General features: G+C 47.1%; 1 protein-coding gene across 1 annotated transcript in view; it reads left to right on the forward strand.

Annotated features, from left to right (window-relative positions):
* The first annotated feature begins 12,013 nt into the window (after window positions 1-12,013).
* Window positions 12,014-13,982, forward strand: part of LOC146797016 (chemokine-like protein TAFA-1) — a 276,881-nt gene continuing 274,912 nt past the window's right edge. Inside the window, exon 1 of the mRNA XM_085630291.1 lies at window positions 12,014-12,895. The gene's annotated coding sequence lies outside the window, so the exon portion shown is untranslated. The remainder of the gene's footprint in view (window positions 12,896-13,982) is intronic.

Here is a 13,982-nt window from a genome sequence, read left to right on the forward strand (position 1 = left end):
GCATAGAAAGAAAAAGACTGAAAGCATGTGATCACAGGTGTGCAGAGTGCCACACCTGGAGATTGGACAGCACGGGCAGGAGCCCACGAAAAGAGAGAACCCTTAGCTTACAAGAAGGCATGTCGCAAGACAGAGGCCGCACCAGTCGGCCACCCCAGCACAGAATGGCCATCATTGACCCACCGAACGTGTCAAACGGAGTGACCCACATTGGGAATCATGCCCACACTTGGGCAGGACAGAGTGCTGCAACGTCGTAGCCTTGAGGTGTAGGAGTGCGTCCTCAAGTGAAGATGAAGAGGCAAAAGAGGAAAGGTGACCTTGCAGTCAGGGAGTGGAGCACCAAGAAGATCCCTCAGGGAAGTATAAAAAAGTATGCCAGGCCCGTCATATCAGACGCATTAAATATATGATGTATCAATTCTCCGAAATGCTGGGGTAGATTTGTGTTTACCAATGACTGTATTTCACTAGTGCTTTGAGTCTGCTTAGTTTATTGAAATCTGTTTTCAGGGTTGGAATGGAAGGCCACAACGAACTATCTACACTCCCATGTGGAGGGGGCAATAGGACATTGTTGCAATAAGTAAACTAACTGGAAAACAGACACCACGTATGGGATTCCCACCTGCAGACCACAACAGTCATGATTATTAAGAATAAGATAACTGCCATTTAAAAGCAGTGTGAGGGTGGGAATAATAGCAGGAACCATAGTTCTTTTCAAATAACAAGCCGGATTAGGTGCAGAAACATTACAGGCGCCGTGGATCTTGACTTGTTGACAGACGAGGGAATCGCCAGCAGTGGAATTGCACATTTTTCCCGTAAGAAAAGCTTCTCTTTCAGCTTGTTGACAATGATATTTAAAAGGCAGGGACCATATTTCATGAATGTCACTGCTCCCAAGGGGTTCATATCCACCTATAGGGAAGTGTTGCATGCAGGCAGTAAACTGAAACATCGAGATAGGAAATGAGAAAACCCTGTGTATTAACCAAACTGCAGAATGAGTTTCCGCTACAGTGAAGGGAAGCTATTCAAGTTTTCTATGTGTAGGATGGTTTAACTCTTGTCTTTCATAGCCATTAATTGCTGTTTGCATGTTAAATTGAATGGAAAGAACAATGCGCTGCAATCCAGGTAATGCTAAGGTACACACTGATTTTTCAGTGATTGCATTGTCCAAACAAAGTGCATATCTGATCTAAGATGATGTTGACCATCATACAAGGTAGACAGTTCGTTCTGCACAATATCAATGACAGAAGACAAAATATTATCTAAAGTATAAATACGAGATGATAAAGTATTAATGCTGTTGTCGACAACAGCAAGCACTTTGTCTAACTTGTCCTGATCAATTTGGCATAAATGCACGGCAGCCTCCATTTGTGACAATTCCCGAAATTCATTATATGCAGCATAAACAAATCATTTTCAACGAGGGAATTTTGGGCCCAATAGGAAATCAGAAAGGTTTATATCTTCCGATAGAAGGGAAAGGTATTGTTTCACGGCAGACAATGTGGAATGTTCTAACCATTGTTGACATAATTTACCTATAGAATAAGTGGTAACAGTGTTGGAAAGTGGGTAACGTGGATCAGGTCTATTTAATGTACACCCTGAAGTAGTATTCACCAAGCGAGAATGACAAACATTCATGTTCAGAGGCCATAATGACCATCCGGATGGAGACATCGCAGTGGAATTAAATGTACCGTTTTGTATCATACTATTTAGTTGGTCTGCAGTATAATTGGTATAAGTGCCAATCATCAAACAGGGCCAGGGACGGAATAGTGAGAGTATTCGATTCTTTAATCTTAGCAAACCCCAGACAAGTAGTCTGCTGGACGGTGTCATTAAGAAGAATCCTTTGAGCAGGTATCAGACAAGCACGGAAGAAAGATTCCTTACCTTGGACCTGCCAGGACTTAGTGCCCCATACTGATTTCAAATCGATATTGCCTTTCCAATAATCGTATCCTTTCAGGGCTAAGTTGTCAATAAAAATGAGATGCATAAATCAACTTCGTCTGAGTAAGCATGTATTTTACCGAAAGATTGGAAGACAATTTTGAAGAATAAGATACTGGATCCGAAAGGTTATAACCGGTAAAATAAGTGTATTTCAATATTTTGTGTGTTGGAACTACCCTGAGATGGAGTTGGGCAATGTTCCCATTGAGTATAGTTAAAGTGGGGACGCTGTTCATTTGCTCTGTGCAGAAAATGATGACCATAATGTTGATAGAACAAATCGGCAAAGTTAGCAGAATTCAAATGTAAATCTTCACTATCAAAAACAGAGTAGTATTGCAATTCAGAAAACATCGAATTCACAGCATTGACATCCAAATCATCAGATTGCAATCCAGGTATTATCACATCACCCATAGAAACACGGAATACTCTTGAAATCTGTAGGGTCTCCGTCAGACCGAATACATTGAATGGTACTTTATCCCATACAATTCCATCAGTGCCTGGGACCGCTGAAATCTTAACAAGGGACTGGTCTCTTTTCATTTTATGCGAGGATGAATGTGGAGCCAACACTCCGTTGACAAGTTCTGCAGCAGAACGTTCCAGGAGGTAGTGGCCATTAATCAAAAGGAAAAAAACAGTCACACAAATCCAATCTACATGAACAGAAACACCATGGAAAACACGATTCACACATACGTCAAAAGTGGAACCAGATAAGTGCATTTTAACCAAGATATGAACACACAAATCTTCCCTGGTGGTGCAGATAAAACTGAAGACATAGAAGGATTGTCCAAAGAGAAATTGTCTTGATCGATAAAATAACCAGAAAAGCCCAGCTGAAATAACGGAGGCTGGGATTCTGGATTTAAATTTGAGGCTTGCACTCCCGTAGGGGACTTAAGGGATGGATCAGAATAAACAATTTCCATTGTGGAGGGTGTAGAAGGTAAAACAGATATCAGGTCAACTGAAGGCTCAACATCTCCCTCTGGCAGCCGGGGAGAATCAGAAAGAATGGAGCTCACAGACTGTAAAGGAATATCCCGTCCTGGGGCACCCCGAGGCATTCTATTCAGTATTTGCCATATGGTGTAGCTTGACATGTTCAATTGAAGGAAAGCTATTATCTTTGTATCCAGGAATGGAGGTAAAATCATATTTCAGGTACCCTGAAGGCCAATCACTGAAACAGGAGCACGGTAGGAGGGACCAAATCATTTCTTGATCGCCACCTTTTCTCGAACCAGATCACCAACTTTAGGGAGCCAGACTGAAACAGGAATCAGAACTACTGCTTCTTCGAGCAAAGTCAATGGCAAATGAGATTTTGCCAGTGTATCACAACACTTTTGTAGATCCTGTAAGACAGCACAGTAGTTATCTAAGTCAAATGTTGCGGCAGCCGCCACAACGTCTAGACCTTCAAGCTCTAGAACAAACATCTTGATACCAAAAAGCATTTCGTACGGGGTCCGCCCACCTAGAGATCTTCTTGGGAGATTATTAAGAGCACGTTGAACCCCATAAAGGTGAGTTAACCAGCCATGGCCCAGACCTAATACCCATGCTGTTAAAAATTGCTTTAAGTCACGGTTCGTCCGCTCCACAACAGAAATGCCCTCGAGCCTGTATGCAGATGAGAAATGCACCTGCACTCCCAAGGACTTCATCGAATCACGGTAAGCCTTAGAGGCAAAAGCTGGACCATGGACTGAATGGAAAGTGCTACAGGCATAAGTACCGAGAAACACATGCAAATCCTTTATAACTGTGTGAGTGTCAGCAGAGTGCTGTGGCCAAACCCAGCGGAACTTCGTGCAAGAATCCACTGCAATCAAAATATATTTGAATGTAGTGTCAGACGTCAATAGACCACAATAATCAAGGTAAATACAACCAAAAGGATGATTAGAAATAAACAGATGAGTTTGCGGTGGACGCAACACAGTAGAGCTTTTAATTTGTTGACAAACATCACAACAAAGGACATATTTACGAGTTAGCTTGTATAACCCGTGACACCAATAGCGTTGTTGTAAAAGAGAAACAGTACCTGCAACACCAGCGTGAGCCGAAGCCATACCTTTATGGGCAGCCACTATAAGAGATTGTCAACGGTCGAGGTTGGGAATCAAGCGATCACCAACTGTAGGAATAGAAACAAAAGGTCCTTCATCAGTATTCAACTAATAAGTATAGTGAGAAGGAAAACCCTGTGGGAAAGGAGTGCCATTCCTACTTGTGGCAATAGTCTCCAAAATGTCATCCTCAATTTTAGTCATAGAACGAGTAACAGCCACTACTCTAAATGTGGCTACTGCCGATTTGGCTGCCTAATCAACCAATGAATTATCAACAGTGTGCACTCCCGCACATTGATGTCCCAACATCTGGACAACATGTGTAAGACAGACCCTCCAGGATTAGTTTACATGTTATGTGATGTGCTTTGCAGGAGACATTAACCTTCTATACTACTTTGATTGCAAATCTGGGACTTCACAAAACTCAGATCTCTGCAAGAAATGCTTTATCCTCCAGAGTTTTCTCACCATTATTATTATTTCCTGTGATTTACTGGGCACCTCTGTAGCAGATGCCTTAACCCCATAACATATTTTAAAATGCAGACTTTGCAACCAATTAAGCAGAAGAGATGTACTGCCATGCTACGCCTTGTTGCCAATTTCTTTGTGGCAAGGCTTTGGAAAAAGTATATATTATTAGTCGAGGCCCAGATGTTGCGTTGGGATTGCACCACTTTTTTGGCACAAGCCCAAAGCAAAATCTAATTTGTTAAATCTCATAATGTGCTTAAATGTACTCATGATATACCTGATAAACATATGTATGAGGTCTTAATATCAGATGTCACTTCCAGAGAGATCACTTCCCGTGATCCCACGTGCAATGCCACGCATCGTGGCGTCATGTGCTATGGTCGCACGTGCCATGATGTCACTTGCAAGCTACATACCTTGGTTAGTCCCCCCACTTCTTTTTTTTTTAGGACTTGTGCCTTGGAGGAGGTGGCGGTGGTAGATGGAAGGTGGGGGTCAGTATAATCATGTGTGCAACTTGTTTACTGCGCAGTTTTAGTTGCATGAGCAGCCGGGAGAGAATCGAATTACAGCAAACCATGGTGTAGGTTTGTAAGCAGGGTCAGTGGCGAGAGAGTGGAAGGGTTGATGCCACTGGTCAGGGTAGGGGTGCCTGCACCCTATTCTGGGGCGAGAGCAGACCGGAAGTGGGGAGCAGCGTTGGGCACCAACGTCTCCTCTCTCTTCTTGTTTCGGGACCCAGACGGGGTGCAATTAAGCTTGCATGAGTGTCTTAGACTCTCGCGGTGACACCAATTTAAAAGTAGAGAGTTATGATTGGCCCTGGGATCTTTATTTCCTTTGGGCTTCTCGCTCCTGTGGAAGTCAGAGTCCTGCAAGTTCTCTGATTGGCTGCCAACACCATGAGAAAAATGTTGCTGCCAGCCATTACAGGACTCGAGGACTTAGCATACCAAACAAATACTCTCAGACACTTTAAACATGCCTATTTGAAAGTGCAATGCTCTGCTAAAACAGTTTCCATTGATTTAAAACTGAAAAAGAATGATTACAAGTAAAATAAAAGTGCAGCAATAATGCAGCTAAATTTCAATTTTTGTGCTGCTAAATTTCAATTTTTGTGCCGCAAAATTTGCAAATCTATGTCGCAATATCCTGGAGGTCTGGTAAGGGGTAAAAGTTCCTTAAGGCCCGCCATCCGAACCCAAAGTATTTTATGCTTTATTGTGCTACCTTTGGAATCCTGGAAATCGTTTTGTTTCCAAAAAAACTAATTGTCATTAAAAGACTGTGCACAATAAAAAAAATCACACGCAAGGATGGGTAATTCAGGATCAGCATATTCAAGAGCTAGGAGGAGTGCATGTAACACAGCCAACTGGGCCGTGCAGTCTCCAAGAGACTACGTTTGCACCAAGTCAATGTAAAAAAATACATTTTCATTGTACCTACAACAATAGCGCAAGTTGCTGAATAAGCCTGCTTAGAACCAATGGCTGGTTGAGTTGAACCATCAGTGTAAATGAGACATCTGTACTCATCCAGAGGAAGAACGAAGGAAGGGAGAGGGTGAACGTAGGTCATATGTCCTGTGCAGGCCCATTGTTGTTTTCCCAGTTAGTATGAGCACGTTGCAGACTTTCCTCTGCTTTGCACACGTTACTCTACAGACATATTTTGCTTTGTGCCACACATTACTTTCGCAGAGAACATGCTGTTGTTTTTGCGTTCTGTTCTTTCCTAGGATTTAAACTGAACTTGTAGACAAGGTCGAACGACAATGCCCCTTGTTATTCTGTTCTGGTCAGGCCCTAGCACCTAGGTAAAACACGCAAATGCAGCTGTTGTTTGGGAACACTTACTGTTGTCGTATAGCTATGCACAGATGGGTAACACACACTTGGAGAGGGACCTTTCCAGGGCAAAGATCATGACAGCACCTATGATGTAGAATTTTCATCTGTGTATACTGAGGTACGGGGTCTTCTGCTAACACCTAGAGGTCTTCTGATATATAATCATTTTGCTTCTGTAGAAGGAGAGGGAGGTTAGATTATACTGTCGTATATAATGGCAGCTCCATTATTGATTTACGGACTACTTGCTATGCTAACCGTATTTGTGTGAGGCATTTTCCTACTTGTTGTGGCACGTATACTGCATACTAGAGCAGAATAGTTTAAATAAACATTTTCAACTTTCCTCGTGCCTCTCAGAACTTATTGTTGACTAGTATGAGTGTAAGAGCAAAAGGGTGTGTCCTGTAACCACGATTCCTGAGAGGGTCGGGAATGTTGTGTTCTGGGGTGTCTAATCACTTGGTCCTCTGTAAGTGAGTAGAAGGGCAAGTGAGATACTATAGCTAGTCGGTCCCGGGCTCATGGGTACTCAGGTGGTAGGATGACTCAGTCCCTGCCTTCTAAGGTTCCATAATCCCAAGCATAGTTCTGTGATTCAGCAGAATCCCTGCAACAGTCCTACAGGGAAGGGACAGGACCGTAAGAGGTCCACGATGTGAAGACCTGTGATAGGTCCATCATGACCAAAAGAAGCGAGTCCTACAGAGAGGACAGGACGGGACTAGGTAAGGTCCCTGTGAAAAGAAGATCACAGCGAGAGGCCTGGTCAGGAGAGACAGAGTAGAAGAGAGTCATTCCTAGGGGTACGACGTGACAAGGAAGGACCATGGAGAGGCTTGGTCAAAAGGAAGAAGAGAAGAAGGGAAGAAAAGAAGATGGGAAATTAGAGGAAGAGTGTGGCATGAGGCCACAGGACTAGATTACGAAGAAGATGTAGGAAGGAGAGAAAGGTGTGTACTAATAACCTGTCACACCGCAGTTAACTGACAGTTATCAGTAAGTGTTGTCATCGTTAAGTGCATCACTAAGACCATCTAAGGCGCACCGTACCTCTAGAGTGGAGCCCTGTGAAACACCCAGAGGTCAACGAGGCATCTTTGGTGCCATGGGAAGCTAGCCACCCAGAGGCCAACTGTGTGCCCCGGTAAACCTGACGCCTGCTGAAGAGGGCGCTATCGACCATTGTACCATCCACCCTTGGGATTGCACGAGAGGCTTGGACGTGGCCCTGTTGGAAGTTCATCATTGACCCCCAGGCATGGTCTATGAGAGGTCCCGCACAGCCCACGCAGTCCTTTGGCAGTCGAGGGACAAAGGCCTCAAGGTATCCCCCGTAAGAGAGGGGAATCCCGTCAAGAGAGATGTGTCTGGTGCCGCTCTATGACAGGTATCGGGAAGCATGGAAAGTGCGTATGGAGACTTGGTCACCCCAAAGACTATCCTGTAGATGCCTCTGCAGCAGAGTCTCGGTGGCAAGAGTACAGCGACTCTAGTACAACCACCCTTACGGCAGAGGGAGTGACTTGTACGTGGTCTTCTTGGTGGTTCCCCAGTGGCCACTTTGGGCGGCTGGGGAGACTTACCGTGCAGTTCAGACAGTACCTTGAAAGCCGGGTTAAAGGGCCTCGTGTCCCGTGAGAGGGGAATCGTGGTAAGAGAGGGAAGCCTGGAGTTGCTCTGCCAACGGGCACCGGGAAGCACTGCGCCATCTGAGGAAAACTCTTCAAACTTCGCAGTGACATCATCTGGCTTTGAAGGCTTGCTATCCACGAGCCAGGGTGCCTTTAAAGAAAGTAGACTCCACCATTGCTCCAGATGCATCATCACACTGAACTTTGTAAATAGACTTCCACACCGTGAGACCAGGTGGGACAGGACCCACTGTACCCAGGTGGACTGTAACAACAAGGACGGACTTCATCCGCACTGCCATTCGTGTCCACGCTCGTCGAAACTACTGCGGCGTGCCATGATGCCGGGTGCTCCCAGCTGCACCAGTCCCCTCCTCCTGTCCTGCAAACAACCTAAATAGACTCAGTGGAGTTTTTGTTTTGTTATTTTGTTTTCTCCCACGGGTTGGACTTGTTCTTCATTGTCAATAAAGTTTGGGAGGGATGTAGTGGCCAGCTGGTCACGGTCTAGTGTTTGTAAAATACTGTGTTACCACCAGCCACCCCTTGAGGGCTGGCTCCCACACTCACCCCATACCCATCCATCATGGGTGTCACCAGTCAGGTGACCCTGCTAATAAAAGGAGCCGGGTGCACGTGCCCTGGGCCAGTTCCAGACAGTAACTATATGTGTCTGCGTCATTCTTACTGTGGCATGAAGGCCTAGGGCCCTAACCCTTACAAGAGTGTGGGGGAGGGAGGTGGAGAGGAGATGATGGCATGATATGGTACTGGAGAGACAGAGAGTGTCATAGAGAAAGAGACAGGTGGAGAGGAGGAGATGAAATGATATGGTGCTGAAGAAACACAGACTGTCAGAGAGTAAGAGACAGGTGGATGGGAGAGAAGGAATGACATCCTACTAGAGAGACACAGTGTCAGAGAGTAAGAGCTAGGTGGAGAGGTGGTGATGGAATGATATGGTACTGGAGAGACACAGAGTGTCAGAAAGTAAGAGACAGGTGGAGAGGAGGTGATGAAATGACATCCTACTAGAGAGCTAGAGGGTCATGGAGTAAGAGACTGGGGCTGAGGGTTGATACGAATGTAGAGAGTTGCAGAGTGTCAGAGAGTAAGAGACAGGTTGTGAGGGTTGATATGCTAGTAGAGAGAGTGTCAGAGAGTAAGAGACAGGTGGCAAGGGTTGATATGCTTGTAGCGAGAGTGTCAGAGAGTAAGAGACAGGTGGCAAGGGTTGATTTGCTTGCAGAGAAATGCAGTGTGTCAGAGATTAATAGACAGGTGGCGAGGGTTGATGCGCTTGTGGAGAGATGCAGACTGTCAGAGAGTAAGAGACAGGTGGCGAGAGTTGATATGCTTGTAGAGTGAAGCAGTGACAGAGAGTAAGAGACAGGTGGCAAGGGATGAAATGCTGGCAGAGAGATGCAGAGTGTCAGAGACAGGTGGTGAGAGTTGATATGCTTGTAGAGAGATGAAGAGTGTCAAGGAGTAAGAGACAGGTTGAGAGGTTTGATATACTTTTAGAGAGAGTGTCAGAGAGTAAGAGACAGGTGGTGAGTGTTGATATGCTTGCAGAGAGATGCAGAGTGTAAGAGACCGGTGGTGAGTGTTGATATGCTTGTAGAGAGATGCAGACTGTCAGAGAGTAAGAGACAGGTGGCGAGAGTTGATATGCTTGTAGAGTGAAGCAGTGTCAGAGAGTAAGAGACAGGTGGTGAGGGTTGATATGCTTGCAGAGAGATGCAGAGTGTAAGAGACAGGTGGTGAGTGTTGATATGCTTGTAGAGAGATGCAGACTGTCAGAGAGTAAGAGACAGGTGGCGAGAGTTGATATGCTTGTAGAGTGAAGCAGTGACAGAGAGTAAGAGACAGGTGGCAAGGGATGAAATGCTGGCAGAGAGATGCAGAGTGTCAGAGACAGGTGGTGAGAGTTGATATGCTTGTAGAGAGATGAAGAGTGTCAAGGAGTAAGAGACAGGTTGAGAGGTTTGATATACTTTTAGAGAGAGTGTCAGAGAGTAAGAGACAGGTGGTGAGTGTTGATATGCTTGCAGAGAGATGCAGAGTGTAAGAGACAGGTGGTGAGTGTTGATATGCTTGTAGAGAGATGCAGACTGTCAGAGAGTAAGAGACAGGTGGCGAGAGTTGATATGCTTGTAGAGTGAAGCAGTGTCAGAGAGTAAGAGACAGGTGGTGAGGGTTGATATGCTTGCAGAGAGATGCAGAGTGTAAGAGACAGGTGGTGAGTGTTGATGTGCTTGCAGAGAGATGCAGAGTGTCAGAGACAGGTGGTGTGGGTTGATACGCGTGTAGAGAGGTGCAGAGTTTCAGAGAGTAAGAGACAGATAGTGATGTTTGATATGCTAGTAGAGAGAGTGTCCGAGAGTGAGAGGCAGGTGGCAAGGGTTGATATGCTTGTAGAGAGATGCAGAGTGTCAGAGTGTAAGAGACAGGTGGTGAGGGTTGATATGCTTGTAGAGAGATGAAGAGTGTCAAGGAGTAAGAGACAGGTTGAGAGGCTTGATATACTTTTAGAGAGAGTGTCAGAGAGTAAGAGACAGATGGTGAGGGTTGATATGCTTGCAGAGAGATGCAGAGTGTCAGAGAGTAAGAGACAGGTGGTGAGAGTTGATATGCTGGTAGAGAGAGTGTCCGAGAGTGAGAGGCAGGTGGCAAGGGTTGATATGCTAGTAGAGAGAGTGTCCGAGAGTGAGAGGCAGGTGGCAAGGGTTGATATGCTTGTAGAGAGATGCAGACTGTGAGAGAGTAAGCGACAGGTGGCGAGAGTTGATATGCTTGCAGAGAGATGCAGAGTGTCAGAGACAGGTGGCGTGGGTTGATGTGCTTGTAGAGTGAAGCAGTGACAGAGAGTAAGAGACAGGTGGCGAGAGTTGATATGCTTGTAGAGTGAAGCAGTGACAGAGAGTAAGAGACAGGTTGCAAGGGATGAAATGCTGGCAGAGAGATGCAGAGTGTCAGAGACAGGTGGTGAGAGTTGATATGCTTGTAGAGAGATGAAGAGTGTCAAGGAGTAAGAGACATGTTGAGAGGTTTGATATACTTTTAGAGAGAGTGTCAGAGAGTAAGAGACAGGTGGTGAGGGTTGATATGCTTGTAGAGAGATGCAAAGTGTAAGAGACAGGTGGTGAGAGTTGATATGCTTGTAGAGAGATGACGAGTGTCAAGGAGTAAGAGACAGGTTGAGAGGTTTGATATACTTTTAGAGAGAGTGTCAGAGAGTAAGAGACAGGTGGTGAGGGTTGATATGCTTGTAGAGTGAAGCAGTGACAGAGAGTAAGAGACAGGTGGCGAGGGTTGATGCGCTTGTGGAGAGATGCAGAGTGTCAGAGGCAGGTGTTGAGGGTTGATGTGCTTTTAGAGAGAGTGTCAGAGAGTAAGACAGGTGCGAGGGTTGATATGCTTGCAGAGAAATGCAGTGTGTCAGAGATTTAGACAGGTGGCGAGGGTTGGTGTGCTTGTAGAGAGATGAAGTGTCAGCGCGTAAGAGACAGGCAGGGAGGCGATGTGCTTGCAGAGAGTGTTTGAGAGTAAGAGACACGTGGCAAGGGTTGATAGGCTTACAGAGAGATGCAGAGTGTTAGTAAGAGACAGGGGCTGAGGGTTGGTGTGCTTGTAGAGAGTGTCAGAGAGTAAGAGACAGATGGCAAGGGCTGTTGTGCTTGTAGAGAGAGTGCAAGAGAGTAAGAGGCAGGTGGCGAGAGTTTCAGCGCTCGTGGGGAGACTATCAGAGAGTAAGAGACAGGTGGCGAGAGTAAGAGGCTGGTGGGCAGGAGAAGAGGGAAGGGTATATTTGGAGGGTGGGGGAGAGTGCCGGGGTTTAGGAGAGCGGTGGAGCGGTGAAGAGTGAGGACTCTGCTCGTAGTGAGATGCGGTGTCAGAGAGTAGGAGAGAGGTGGGTGGGAGGGGCCTGGCAGGCTCGCGCAGGCAGCAGCAGGAAGTCGCTCTTGGAGGCTGGCACCGTGGGAGAGCCGCCTGTGCCATCCCTGTGAGCCCGGCAGCACGGACAGCATTCCAGCAAGGGAGGCACGGCAGGGGGCACGTGGCACCGCCTGGCACAGGGCACGGCCAGCGTCCACCGGTTCCCTTCCACTGGATGCCTGGAGCCTGTCCTCGGTGCCTCTGTGGGGGATCTTACCACCCTGAACTGAGAGAACTCGCCCCCTAAACATCTTTTTCTCCCTCCCTCTCTTTCTATTGCTAATCTTTTTATCTCTCCTCTCTTCGTTCTTTTTTTTTACCACCCTCCACTTCTTGTTTTCTGTTTACCTTGTTCGTTCCTTTCACCTCCCTTCACTTTCTCTAATTCTCACTTTTCCTCCCTGTTTCCTCTTCTTCTTTTCTCTCTCCGTCTTCCTTGCTTCTGTCTCTCTCATTATTTCGTGTTCTTCCGTCACCAGTCGTCTCTTTCACCGTCACTCGTTCATCTTTTCGTTCTCTCAACCTGTCGATCACACCTCTCCCTCGTTTAGCAGCAGCAGCCTCTCTTTTTGCGTCTCCTCTCTCTCCACCTCGATTCTTCCATCCTCTCCCAATCTTTACCACTCTCCTCTTTCTGTAGCGCTCCTCCCTCCCTCCTTCCATTTTTGCCCTGAACTCCTCCGTCAGTGCGGGGGTTGGAGGACCGGCCGTCTTTAAGGGCAGGAAAGAGACTCCCGGGCGGTCTTCCTCTGGAGACATCAGAGACAAGTGCCCGAGCGCGGCGGAGACAGGAGATGCTGCCCTGAGCCCTCGCTCGGATCCTGCTCGTCGGCGCTTCGGGAGGGCTCCGCGTTCCCCGAAGTCTTTCCTGGACCCCGCGCCAGACTCTCACCCCGGCTCCAGAGCGGTAAGTGGTATTTCTGTGTGAATGAGCACTGCGAGGCCAAGGGCTCCGCACTTCTAGGGGCGTTCCACATAGCGCCGCGTTGTGGGAGTGTGGCACATTAGCATTGCGCTTTTATGAGCATGCCACATAGCAATGCACTCCTAAAAGCGTTTCACATAGCGCTGCGTTCCAGGAGTGTGCCACATAGGACTTCCTTCTGTGAGCGCCTAGCACAGCAATGCGCTTCTAAGAGCGTTCCACATAGCGCCGCGTTGTCGGGGTGCCACATAGCAATGCACTTCTAAAAGCGTTCCACATAGCGCTGCGTTCCAGGAGTGTGCCACATAGGACTTCCTTCTGTGAGCGCCCAGCACAGCAATGCACTTCTCAGAGAGTTCCACATAGCGCTGCGTTCCAGGAGTGTGCTATATAGGGCCTCCCTCTATTAGCACCTCACACAGCAATGCACTTCTGAGAGAGTTCCACATAGCGCCGCGTTGTGGGAGTGTGGCACATAGCATTGCGCTTCTATGAGCATGCCACATAGCAATGCACTTCTAAAAGCGTTCCACATAGCGCTGCGTTCCAAAGGGTGTGCCACATAGGACTTCCCTCTGTTAGGCCTCACACAGCAATGCACTTCTGAGAGCGTTCCACATAGCGCCGCGTTGTGGGAGTTGGCCACATAGAACTGTGCTTCTGTGGGGGTGCCAAATAGCAATGCACTTCTGACAGCGTTCTACATAGCGCTGCGTTCCAAGAGTGTGCCACATAGGACTTCCCTCTGTTAGAGTCTCACATAGCAATGCACTTCTAAAAGCGTTCCACATAGCGCTGCGTTCCAAGAGTATGCCACATAGGACTTCCCTCTGTTAGAGTCTCACACAGCAATGCACTACTGAGAGCGTTCCACATAGCGCCGCGTTGTAGGAGTTTGCCACATAGGACTGCGCTTCTGTCGGGGTGCCAAATAGCAATGCACTTCTGACAGCGTTCTACATAGCGCTGCGTTCCAGGAGTGTGCCACATAGGACTGCCCTTCTGTGCGCGTGTCACATAGCAATGCACTTCTGAGAGCGTCCCACAATGCGCTGCTTCTAGGAGCGCT

The sequence above is a fragment of the Triturus cristatus genome, chromosome 10 (genome assembly GCF_964204655.1).
Source record: "Triturus cristatus chromosome 10, aTriCri1.1, whole genome shotgun sequence".
Classification (NCBI taxonomy): domain Eukaryota; kingdom Metazoa; phylum Chordata; class Amphibia; order Caudata; family Salamandridae; genus Triturus; species Triturus cristatus.